At 44.5% G+C, this 12,971-nt stretch overlaps 1 protein-coding gene across 1 annotated transcript in view; it reads left to right on the forward strand.

Moving 5' to 3' along the window:
• KCNB2 (potassium voltage-gated channel subfamily B member 2) overlaps positions 1-12,971 on the forward strand; it is a 372,379-nt gene that overhangs the window by 153,413 nt on the left and 205,995 nt on the right. The gene's annotated exons all lie outside the window — the stretch shown is intronic.

Here is a 12,971-nt window from a genome sequence, read left to right on the forward strand (position 1 = left end):
ATGCTGTTTAGCAAACATTTACCACACGGTGAGGCTCTTCCCAAATTTTCTTTTCGTGCTTCTCCGAGTATAGGCTTTATTATTTTATCGGGGCCAAACATTTAGTTTAAGAAGGGGTTGTTGTCCTATTAGGCATTAAGCCGACTGATGCCACTTTTCTTCCAGTATACATGTGGATATTTTATGTAGTGTTCAGTATATTCATGCTTACAGCAGTAGGAAGGATTATAAAATATAGATCTGTCAATGTGTTTGATGTTACGGAAGAATGAATTGCAGGTCAAGATGTGGAGCCCTGGCAGTTTTCAAGGTGGAAATATCAGCAAAAATGAACTTAACATCAGAGTGAATTTTCTAAACAAAGTTAAAAAGGATGACACACCAAAGGGAAATCTTTCCTCTTCTCTTTTTAAGATGTGTGATATTTTCCTTTCAGGAGTTGAGGAACTGTGAGTAACTACTACCCTGCAGTATACTCTGCATGATTATGAATTACCGAGAGGCTCGTACTTATGGCGTTACCATGCTCTTGAGCGCAGATTTATAGTAGTATAAGGCAGTGATATTTGGCTCCACCAGGTATCTAGAGCAAAATCTCCACTTTACCCATGAAAGTCAATCAGAATTCACCTTCATTTTCACAAGACGCTACCTTTGGTCTGGGCAATAAGGCTGCTGTCCGTTTCGATAGTTCATATACATAAGGCCCATTTTGTTTTAGCTCCATTATGGAGTGGAAAATTTAGGAGTAAATTTGGTGTCTGTATCATGTCATTTGACTTCTTGGTGAACATGATCAGGGTGACATTTTTCTACTTTTCATAGCCTTATTAATCAGATTTTTGAGAATACACAGGTAAAGAATCCTTTTAAATTGACCCTTGTTTTTTGCGTTAGGAGCAAGACGTGGCAATTAGGGTTGAGCGAAACGGGTCGATCATTTTCAAAAGTCGCCGACTTTTGGCTAAGTCGGCGTCTCATGAAACCCGATCCGACCCCTGTGCTTGTCGGCCATGCGGTACGCGACTTTCGCGCCAAAGTCGCGTTTCAATGACGCGAAAAGCGCCATTTCTCAGCCAATGAAGGTGAACGCAGAGTGTGGGCAGCGTGATGACATAGATCCTGGTCCCCACCATCTTAGAGAAGGGCATTGCAGTGATTGGCTTGCTGTCTGCGGCGTCACAGGGGCTATAAAGGGGCGTTCCCGCCGACCGCCATCTTACTGCTGCTGATCTGAGCTTAGGGACAGGTTGCTGCCGCTTCATCAGAAGCAGGGAGAGCGTTAGGCAGGGTCCACTAACCACCAAACCGCTTGTGCTGCAGCGATTTCCACTGTCCAACACCACCTTCGGTGTGCAGGGACTGTGGAAGCTATTTTTTTTTTTTTTTCCCCTCAGCGCTGTAGCTCATTGGGCTGCCCTAGAAGGCTCCGTGATAGCTGTATTGCTGTGTGTACGCCACTGTGGAAACCAACTGCTTTTTTCAAAGCACATATCCTCTTGTTCCTTCCTTTCTGCACAGCTATCTTTTCTGTTTTTCCACACTTTTTATTTAATTTGTGCATCAGTCCACTCCTATTGCTGCCTGCCATACCTGGCTTACATTACTGCAGGGAGATAGTAATTGTAGGACAGTTTTTTTTTTTTTTTTGTTTTTTTTTTTTGTGGGAGATTAAGATTGGCATTTCTGCTACAGTGCCATCCCTGTGTGTGCCATCTCTCACTGAGTGGGCCATAGAAAGCCTATTTATTTTTTCCGTGATTTGTGTTCTAAAATCTACCTCAACACAAAAACAGTACATCAATCAGTGGGAGAAAAATATTGGCCTCAGTCAGGGCTTGTGTGCCACTGCTGTGTGTGCTATCTCTCATTCAGTGGGCTATAGCAAGCCTATTTTTTTTTTTTTTTTTTAATATTATTTGGTTTCTAATTCTCCCTGAAAAAAAAAAAAAAAACCTAAAAAAACAGTGGGAGAATAATATTGCCCTTTCAGCTTGTGTGCCAGTCTTGACTCCTGGGTGTGCCACCTCTCTCCCTCTCATTCAGTGGGCCATAGAAAGCCTATTTATTTTTTTTTTTAAATATTATTGGGTTTCTAAAGTCTCCCTGAAAAAACAAAAAATACATAAAAAAACAGTGGGAGAGTAATATTGCCCTTTCAGCTTGTGTGCCAGTCTTGACTCCTGGGTGTGCCACCTCTCTCCCTTTCATTCAGTGGGCCATAGAAAGCCTATTTATTTTTTCCGTGATTTGTGTTCTAAAATCTACCTCAACACAAAAACACTACATCAATCAGTGGGAGAAAAATATTGGCCTCAGTCAGGGCTTGTGTGCCACTGCTGTGTGTGCTATCTCTCATTCAGTGGGCTATAGCAAGCCTATTTTTTTTTTTTTTTTTTTTTTTAATATTATTTGGTTTCTAAAGTCTCCCTGAAAAAAAAAAAAAAACATAAAAAAACAGTGGGAGAGTAATATTGCCCTTTCAGCTTGTGTGCCAGTCTTGACTCCTGGGTGTGCCACCTCTCTCCCTTTCATTCAGTGGGCCATAGAAAGCCTATTTATTTTTTGGTTTTTTTAATATTATTTGGTTTCTAAAGTCTCCCTGAAAATAAAAAAAAAAAATACATAAAAAAACAGTGGGAGAGTAATATTGCCATTTCAGCTTGTGTGCCAGTCTTGACTCCTGGGTGTGCCACCTCTCTCCCTCTCATTCAGTGGGCCATAGAAAGCCTTGTTTTTTTGTTTTTTTTTTAATATTATTTGGTTTCTAAAGTCTCCCTGAAAATAAAAAAAAAAAACATAAAAAAACAGTGGGAGAGTAATATTGCCATTTCAGCTTGTGTGCCAGTCTTGACTCCTGGGTGTGCCACCTCTCTCTCTAATTGTGGGCCATAGAAAGCCTATTTATTTTTTGGTTTTTTTAATATTATTTGGTTTCTAAAGTCTCCCTGAAAATAAAAAAAAAAAATACATAAAAAAACAGTGGGAGAGTAATATTGCCCTTTCAGCTTGTGTGCCAGTCTTGACTCCTGGGTGTGCCACCTCTCTCCCTTTCATTCAGTGGGCCATAGAAAGCCTATTTATTTTTTGGTTTTTTTAATATTATTTGGTTTCTAAAGTCTCCCTGAAAATAAAAAAAAAAAATACATAAAAAAACAGTGGGAGAGTAATATTGCCATTTCAGCTTGTGTGCCAGTCTTGACTCCTGGGTGTGCCACCTCTCTCCCTCTCATTCAGTGGGCCATAGAAAGCCTTGTTTTTTTGTTTTTTTTTTAATATTATTTGGTTTCTAAAGTCTCCCTGAAAATAAAAAAAAAAAACATAAAAAAACAGTGGGAGAGTAATATTGCCATTTCAGCTTGTGTGCCAGTCTTGACTCCTGGGTGTGCCACCTCTCTCTCTAATTGTGGGCCATAGAAAGCCTATTTATTTTTTGGTTTTTTTAATATTATTTGGTTTCTAAAGTCTCCCTGAAAATAAAAAAAAAAAATACATAAAAAAACAGTGGGAGAGTAATATTGCCCTTTCAGCTTGTGTGCCAGTCTTGACTCCTGGGTGTGCCACCTCTCTCCCTTTCATTCAGTGGGCCATAGAAAGCCTATTTATTTTTTGGTTTTTTTAATATTATTTGGTTTCTAAAGTCTCCCTGAAAATAAAAAAAAAAAATACATAAAAAAACAGTGGGAGAGTAATATTGCCATTTCAGCTTGTGTGCCAGTCTTGACTCCTGGGTGTGCCACCTCTCTCCCTCTCATTCAGTGGGCCATAGAAAGCCTTGTTTTTTTGTTTTTTTTTTAATATTATTTGGTTTCTAAAGTCTCCCTGAAAATAAAAAAAAAAAACATAAAAAAACAGTGGGAGAGTAATATTGCCATTTCAGCTTGTGTGCCAGTCTTGACTCCTGGGTGTGCCACCTCTCTCCCTCTCATTCAGTGGGCCATAGAAAGCCTTGTTTTTTTGTTTTTTTTTTAATATTATTTGGTTTCTAAAGTCTCCCTGAAAATAAAAAAAAAAAACATAAAAAAACAGTGGGAGAGTAATATTGCCATTTCAGCTTGTGTGCCAGTCTTGACTCCTGGGTGTGCCACCTCTCTCCCTTTCATTCAGTGGGCCATAGAAAGCCTATTTATTTTTTGGTTTTTTTAATATTATTTGGTTTCTAAAGTCTCCCTGAAAATAAAAAAAAAAAATACATAAAAAAACAGTGGGAGAGTAATATTGCCCTTTCAGCTTGTGTGCCAGTCTTGACTCCTGGGTGTGCCACCTCTCTCCCTTTCATTCAGTGGGCCATAGAAAGCCTATTTATTTTTTGGTTTTTTTAATATTATTTGGTTTCTAAAGTCTCCCTGAAAATAAAAAAAAAAAATACATAAAAAAACAGTGGGAGAGTAATATTGCCATTTCAGCTTGTGTGCCAGTCTTGACTCCTGGGTTTGCCACCTCTCTCTCTAATTGTGGGCCATAGAAAGCCTATTTATTTTTTGGTTTTTTTAATATTATTTGGTTTCTAAAGTCTCCCTGAAAATAAAAAAAAAAAATACATAAAAAAACAGTGGGAGAGTAATATTGCCATTTCAGCTTGTGTGCCAGTCTTGACTCCTGGGTTTGCCACCTCTCTCTCTAATTGTGGGCCATAGAAAGCCTATTTATTTTTTGGTTTTTTTAATATTATTTGGTTTCTAAAGTCTCCCTGAAAATAAAAAAAAAAAATACATAAAAAAACAGTGGGAGAGTAATATTGCCATTTCAGCTTGTGTGCCAGTCTTGACTCCTGGGTGTGCCACCTCTGTCCCTCTCATTCAGTGGGCCATAGAAAGCCTTGTTTTTTTTTTTTTTTTTAAATATTATTTGGTTTCTAAAGTCTCCCTGAAAATAAAAAAAAAATACATAAAAAAACAGTGGGAGAGTAATATTGCCATTTCAGCTTGTGTGCCAGTCTTGACTCCTGGGTGTGCCACCTCTCTCTCTAATTGTGGGCCATAGAAAGCCTTTTTATTTTTTTCCTTCATTTGTGTTTTAAAATCAACCTCAACACAAAAACACTACATCAATCAGTGGGAGAAAAATATTGGCCTCAGTCAGGGCTTGTGTGCCACTCCTGTGCGTGCCATCTCTCATTCAGTGGGCCATAGAAAGCCTTGTTTTTTTGTTTTTTTTTTAAATATTATTTGGTTTCTAAAGTCTCACAGAGAAAAAAAAATAAATAAATTAGGTGGGAGATTAATATTGACATTAGTGCTTGAGTGACAGTCCTGCGTGTGTGTCATCTCTGTGATTTGGTGTCACAGAAAACAGAGTGTGTAACATTGTGCCTGATTTTCCTTGTGGTCTCACCAACCTGTTAAGGGATATTGAAATCATACTGAAGTTATAGCTCACCGTGTAAGTTGTTTGACAGCAACAAATAAAGTTAGTTTGGTTACGATTTTTAAACAATGAGGAAGTCTGGTGCAAGAGGTCGTCGTGGGCGTTCATTGTCAGCTGGTAATGATGGTAGTGGTAGTGGAGCATCAGGTGGTCGTGGGGATAAAAATATTCCACCTAAGTCTGGAGCTGTGGAGCCAGTTTCGTCGTCAGGCTACACAAGGCCTCGAACGCTCTCTTTTCTGGGAGTAGGAAAACCGCTTTTAAAGGCTGAGCAGCAACAGCAAGTTTTGGCTTACATTGCAGACTCAGCCTCTAGCTCTTTTGCCTCCTCTTCCGAAACTGGTAAATGTAAAAGCAGCGCGTCGCTTGTGGATGTTCACGGTCAGGGACAAGTCGCTTCCTTGTCCTCCTCAGCAAAAACTACAACAAGAGAGAAGGATGCAGCAGGCGACACAACGGGTCACTCCATGGAGCTCTTTACACATACCGTCCCTGGCTTAGAAAGTGAAACATTTAACAGGCCATGCCCATTACAAGTAGATTCTGACATGGAGTGCACTGATGCACAGCCACAGCCAGAGTACTATGCTGCTCCTTTGACTCAGACCACCACATTGCCCTCTCAGGGTACAGATCCACAATCAGACCCTGATGAGACTATGTTGCCCCGCCACGAACGCTATACCACCGACCGACACAGTGACACAGACGAAGTTGCACACGAGCTCGAAGAGGAGGTAATAGATGACCCAGTTATTGACCCCGATTGGCAGCCATTGGGGGAACAGGGTGCAGGCGGCAGTAGTTCAGAAGCGGAGGTGGAGGAGGGGCCGCAGCAGGCATCAACATCGCAACAGGTTCCATCTGCCGGGCCCGTATCTGGCCCAAAACGCGTGTCAAAGCCAAAACCTGTTGGAGGACAGCGTGGCCATCCGGTTAAAGCTCAGTCTGCAATCCCTGAAAAGGGATCCGAGTCTAGGAAGAGTGCAGTCTGGCATTTTTTTAAACAACATCCAACTGATCAGCGCAAAGTCATCTGTCAAAAATGTTCAACTAGCTTAAGCAGAGGTCAGAATCTGAAAAGTCTAAATACTAGTTGCATGCATAGACACTTAACCACCATGCATTTTCAAGCCTGGACTAACTACCAAACGTCCCTTAAGGTTGTAGCACCCTCGGCCAATGAAGCTAGTCAGCAACGCAACATCCCTTCCGTCACTGTAAGGCCACCATTTTCCGCACCACCGGCAGTATCTGTGCAGGTTTCTTTGCCAGCCAAAAGCAGTCAGGGTCAGGGAATCACCAGTTTAGTAGGAGGAAATATTGCATCTAGGGCACCGGCGGAAACAATACCGTCTCCAACCGTCTCTCAGTCTGCCATGTACACCGGCACACCCGAAAGTTCCACGATCTCCTGCTCTCCAGTCCAGCTCACCCTACATGAGACTCTGGTTAGAAAAAGGAAGTACTTATCCTCGCATCCGCGTACACAGGGTTTTAACGCCCACATAGCTAGACTAATCTCGTTAGAGATGATGCCCTACCGTTTAGTTGAAAGCGAAGCTTTTAAAGCCCTGATGGAGTACGCTGAACCACGATACGAGCTACCTAGTCGACACTTTTTTTCCAGAAAAGCCATCCCAGCCCTGCACCAGCATGTTAAACAGCGCATCGTCCATGCACTTAGGCAATCTGTGAGTACAAAGGTGCACCTGACTACAGATGCATGGACCAGTAGGCATGGCCAGGGACGTTATGTGTCCATCACGGCACACTGGGTGAATGTGGTGGATGCAGGGTCCACAGGCGACATCAATTTAGGGACAGTTGTGCCTAGCCCACGGTCTAGGAAACAGTTGGCTGTAGGCGTTCGCACCCCCTCCTCCTCCTCCTCGTCCTCCTGCAGAAGCTACAGCTCTTCCACAGAACGCAGTCGGCCAACCACTCCATCGGCAGATGACACTGTTGCACACCAGTTGTCCCATTATGGGCCAGCTACTGCCAAGCGTCAGCAGGCTGTATTGGCTATGAAGTGTTTGGGCGACAACAGACACACCGCGGAAGTTCTGTCCGAGTTCTTGCAACAAGAAACGCAGTCGTGGCTGGGCACAGTAGATCTTGAGGCAGGCAAGGTAGTGAGTGATAACGGAAGGAATTTCATGGCTGCCATCTCCCTTTCCCAACTGAAACACATTCCTTGCCTGGCTCACACCTTAAACCTGGTGGTGCAGTGCTTATTGAAAACTTATCCTGGGTTCTCCGACCTGCTCCTCAAAGTGCGTGCACTTTGCTCACATATCCGACGTTCGCCTGTACACGCCAGCCGTATGCAGACCTATCAGCGGTCTTTGAACCTTCCCCAGCATCGCCTAATCATAGACGTTGCAACAAGGTGGAACTCAACACTGCACATGCTTCAGAGACTGTGCGAACAGAGGCGTGCTGTTATTTATTTGTGGGAGGATACACGGGCAGGCAGTAGGATGGCAGACATGGAGTTGTCAGGTGTGCAGTGGTCGAAGATACAAGACATGTGTCAAGTCCTTCAGTGTTTTGAGGAATGCACACGGCTGGTTAGTGCAGACAACGCCGTAATAAGCATGAGCATCCCCCTAATGCGTCTGCTGATGCAAAGTTTGACGCACATAAAGGAGCAGGCGTCTGCACCAGAGGAAGAGGGAAGCCTTGATGACAGTCAGCCATTGTCTGGTCAGGGCAGTGTACAGGACGAGGTAGCGGGCGAAGAGGAGGTGGAGGACGAGGAGGATGATGGGGATGAGTATATTTTTAATGCCGAACCTTTCCCGGGGGCACAGGAAATTGGTTGCGTGTCACGGCCGGGTTCTGGTTTTTTGAGGGACACAAGTGACGTAGATTTGCCTGCAACTGCCCCTCAACCAATCACAACCGGAGATTTGACAACTGGAACTTTGGCCCACATGGCGGATTATGCCTTACGTATCCTAAAAAGGGACACACGCATTACGAAAATGATGAACGATGACGATTACTGGTTGGCCTGCCTCCTTGATCCACGCTATAAAGGCAAATTGCAAAATATTATGCCACATGAGAACTTGGAACTAATATTAGCAACCAAACAATCAACTCTTGTTGACCGTTTGCTTCAGGCATTCCCAGCACACAGCGCACGTGATCGTTCTCACACAAGCTCCAGGGGGCAGCAGACTAGGAGTGTTAGGGGTGCACACATCAGAAGTGGCGTTGGACAGAGGGGTTTTCTGACCAGGTTGTGGAGTGATTTTGCTATGACCGCAGACAGGACAGGTACTGCTGCATCAATTGAAAGTGACAGGAGACAACATTTGTCCAGTATGGTTACTAACTATTTTTCATCCCTTATCGATGTTCTCCCTCAACCGTCATTCCCATTTGATTACTGGGCCTCCAAATTAGACACCTGGCCAGAATTGGCAGAATATGCATTGCAGGAGCTTGCTTGCCCGGCAGCAAGTGTCCTATCAGAAAGAGTATTCAGTGCTGCAGGTTCAATATTAACCGAAAAAAGGACTCGTCTGGCTACCCAAAATGTTGACGATCTAACATTCATTAAAATGAACCACAACTGGATTTCGAAATCTTTTGCCCCACCTTGCCCGGCCGACACCTAGCTTTCCTATGAAAAGCTCTTGCCTGTGAATTACTTTTCTAATGTCTAATTTGCTGCAGCTGATTGTACAGCATACGACATGTTTACACCTCCCTAAATGGCAAAACTCCCCACACGGGGCCGTGGTATCGCGACTTGGCGCAAGCACCCGTGAGACTGCTGTTTGTCTGAAGAGGTGGGTGTGCTCGCTTTTGGTTGACGGCATTGCTACTGGGTCCCTCATAGTACAATGTAGTGTCTCTGGCGGTGGTGGTGCGCACCCAACGTCAGACACACCGTTGTAACATGAGGGGCCCTGGGGCGGTCCCGCCGGCCTCAAGAGAGTTCCCCCCTACCCCAGCTCAAAATGTGCTCTACCACGTGCAAAATTATGTCGCACAGCTCCACCAATCTTTAGTCTATTCGCTGACATCATTCAATGTCTGGCACTGACAATACAAATTTGTAGACATCTATGATGCAACTTAAAGTAGTCTGTGTCTGTGTCCTATATTGGCACCATTAAATAGTTACTGCCAAATTACAATGTCAGAAACTCAGTAGATGAGCCCACCCCTGTACCTAAGTATGCCACCTTTTTTTTTTGTTTTGGTTGTTTTGCGAGACATTAACATCTATTTATATTTTGGGAGTACTGGGACAGACACTCCTTGCACTACTCCTCCACTCACCACCAAGCTGCCTGTGTATCCATGTAACCGCTGTAAAACTGCCATGAGCCTATTGTTTGTTATTTTAGGCCTTTGATAGCCTGTCTGCGGTCCCTACTTTAAATACTCCTCCACTGACCACCAAGCTGCCTGCCCGTGTATCCATGTAACCGCTGTGAAACTGCCATGAGCCTATTGTTTGTTATGTTAGGCCTTTGATAGCCTGTCTGCGGTCCCTACTTTAAATACTCCTCCACTGACCAGACCACTGCTGCCCGTGTACCCCTGGAACCAATTATAAAGTGCCTACAGCCAGCCCATTTTCTTATGTTAGGCCTTTGAAGCCTGTCTGCGGTCCCTACTTTAAATACTCCTCCACTGACCAGACCACTGCTGCCCGTGTACCCCTGGAACCAATTATAAAGTGCCTACAGCCAGCCCATTTTCTTATGTTAGGCCTTTGAAGCCTGTCTGCGGTCCCTACTTTAAATACTCCTCCACTCACCACCACCAAGCTGCCTGCCCGTGTATCCATGTAACCGCTGTGAAACTGCCATGAGCCTATTGTTTGTTATTTTAGGCCTTTGATAGCCTGTCTGCGGTCCCTACTTTAAATACTCCTCCACTCACCACCAAGCTGCCTGCCCGTGTATCCATGTAACCGCTGTGAAACTGCCATCATGAGCCTATTGTTTGTTATGTTAGGCCTTTGATAGCCTGTCTGCGGTCCCTACTTTAAATACTCCTCCACTGACCAGACCACTGCTGCCCGTGTACCCCTGGAACCAATTATAAAGTGCCTACAGCCAGCCCATTTTCTTATGTTAGGCCTTTGATAGCCTGTCTGCGGTCCCTACTTTAAATACTCCTCCACTCACCACCAAGCTGCCTGCCCGTGTATCCATGTAACCGCTGTGAAACTGCCATCATGAGCCTATTGTTTGTTATGTTAGGCCTTTGATAGCCTGTCTGCGGTCCCTACTTTAAATACTCCTCCACTGACCAGACCACTGCTGCCCGTGTACCCCTGGAACCAATTATAAAGTGCCTACAGCCAGCCCATTTTCTTATGTTAGGCCTTTGAAGCCTGTCTGCGGTCCCTACTTTAAATACTCCTCCACTGACCAGACCACTGCTGCCCGTGTACCCCTGGAACCAATTATAAAGTGCCTACAGCCAGCCCATTTTCTTATGTTAGGCCTTTGAAGCCTGTCTGCGGTCCCTACTTTAAATACTCCTCCACTCACCACCACCAAGCTGCCTGCCCGTGTATCCATGTAACCGCTGTGAAACTGCCATGAGCCTATTGTTTGTTATTTTAGGCCTTTGATAGCCTGTCTGCGGTCCCTACTTTAAATACTCCTCCACTCACCACCAAGCTGCCTGCCCGTGTATCCATGTAACCGCTGTGAAACTGCCATCATGAGCCTATTGTTTGTTATGTTAGGCCTTTGATAGCCTGTCTGCGGTCCCTACTTTAAATACTCCTCCACTGACCAGACCACTGCTGCCCGTGTACCCCTGGAACCAATTATAAAGTGCCTACAGCCAGCCCATTTTCTTATGTTAGGCCTTTGAAGCCTGTCTGCGGTCCCTACTTTAAATACTCCTCCACTGACCAGACCACTGCTGCCCGTGTACCCCTGGAACCAATTATAAAGTGCCTACAGCCAGCCCATTTTCTTATGTTAGGCCTTTGAAGCCTGTCTGCGGTCCCTACTTTAAATACTCCTCCACTCACCACCACCAAGCTGCCTGCCCGTCTATCCATGTAACCGCTGTAAAACTGCAATGAGCCTATTGTTTGTTATTTTAGGCCTTTGATAGCCTGTCTGCGGCCCCTACTTGCAATACTCCTCCACTGACCACAATGCTGCCTGGAGTGCCTGCCTGTGTATCCATGTAACCGATGTAAAACTGCCATGACTGCCTACTGTTTGTTATTTTAGGCCTTTGATAGCCTGTCTGCAGCCCCTACTTGCAATACTCCTCCACTGACCACACCAATGCTGCCCGTGTACCCCTGGAACCTATTTAAAAGTTCATAGAGCCTAGTTATATATTTTATTTACTATTAATAAGGCCATGATGGACTACGCTGTACCACGCTACAAGCTAACCAGTCGACACTTCTTTTGCGAGAAAAGCCATCCCAACCCTCCACCAGCATGTAGAAGACCGCATTGTCCATGCACTCTGGCAATCTGTGAGTACAAAGGTGCACCTGACAACAGACGCATGGACCTGTAGGCATGGCCACGGAAGATTACGTGTCCATTACGGCGCAATGGGTTAATGTGGTGGATGCATGGTCCACAGGGGACAGCCTACTAAGTCTGTCTGCAGTCCCTAATTCAAATTGTGCTCCACTGTCTAAATCGGAACTTCCACCTTCTGGCTTTCGGCCTATAGTATCAGAAATTAAACTGCATTTGGCCTTCAACTTTGGTTAGGGCCTACTAACGGCTTCTGCCCCTCCCTGGTGTTGCCCTCAACTAAATAAAGCTGAGCTTCAACCTTCTGCTCCAAATTACCATTTTGAAAAATGCAATAGGCTTTTCAGGCCTACTAAAGGAGTCTGTCTGTGTGCCCCTCCCTGGTGTTGTCCTCAACTAAATAAAGCTGAGCTTCAACCTTCCGGCTCTCATTATGTGGTTTTAAAAAAAAAAAAGGTGGTTAGGGCCTACTAACGGCTTCTGCCCCTCCCTGGTGTTGTCCTCAACTAAATAAAGCTGAGCTTCAACCTTCCGGCTCTCATTATGTGGTTTTAAAAAAAAAAAGGTGGTTAGGGCCTACTAACGGCTTCTGCCCCTCCCTGGTGTTGTCCTCAACTAAATAAAGCTGAGCTTCAACCTTCCGGCTCTCATTATGTGGTTTTAAAAAAAAAAAAGGTGGTTAGGGCCTACTAACGGCTTCTGCCCCTCCCTGGTGTTGTCCTCAACTAAATAAAGCTGAGCTTCAACCTTCCGGCTCTCATTATGTGGTTTTAAAAAAAAAAATGGTGGTTAGGGCCTACTAACGGCTTCTGCCCCTCCCTGGTGTTGTCCTCAACTAAATAAAGCTGAGCTTCAACCTTCCGGCTCTCATTATGTGGTTTTAAAAAAAAAAAGGTGGTTAGGGCCTACTAACGGCTTCTGCCCCTCCCTGGTGTTGTCCTCAACTAAATAAAGCTGAGCTTCAACCTTCCGGCTCTCATTATGTGGTTTTAAAAAAAAAAAAGGTGGTTAGGGCCTACTAACGGCTTCTGCCCCTCCCTGGTGTTGTCCTCAACTAAATAAAGCTGAGCTTCAACCTTCCGGCTCTCATTATGTGGTTTTAAAAAA

The sequence above is a fragment of the Ranitomeya variabilis genome, chromosome 6 (assembly GCF_051348905.1).
Source record: "Ranitomeya variabilis isolate aRanVar5 chromosome 6, aRanVar5.hap1, whole genome shotgun sequence".
NCBI lineage: Eukaryota > Metazoa > Chordata > Amphibia > Anura > Dendrobatidae > Ranitomeya > Ranitomeya variabilis.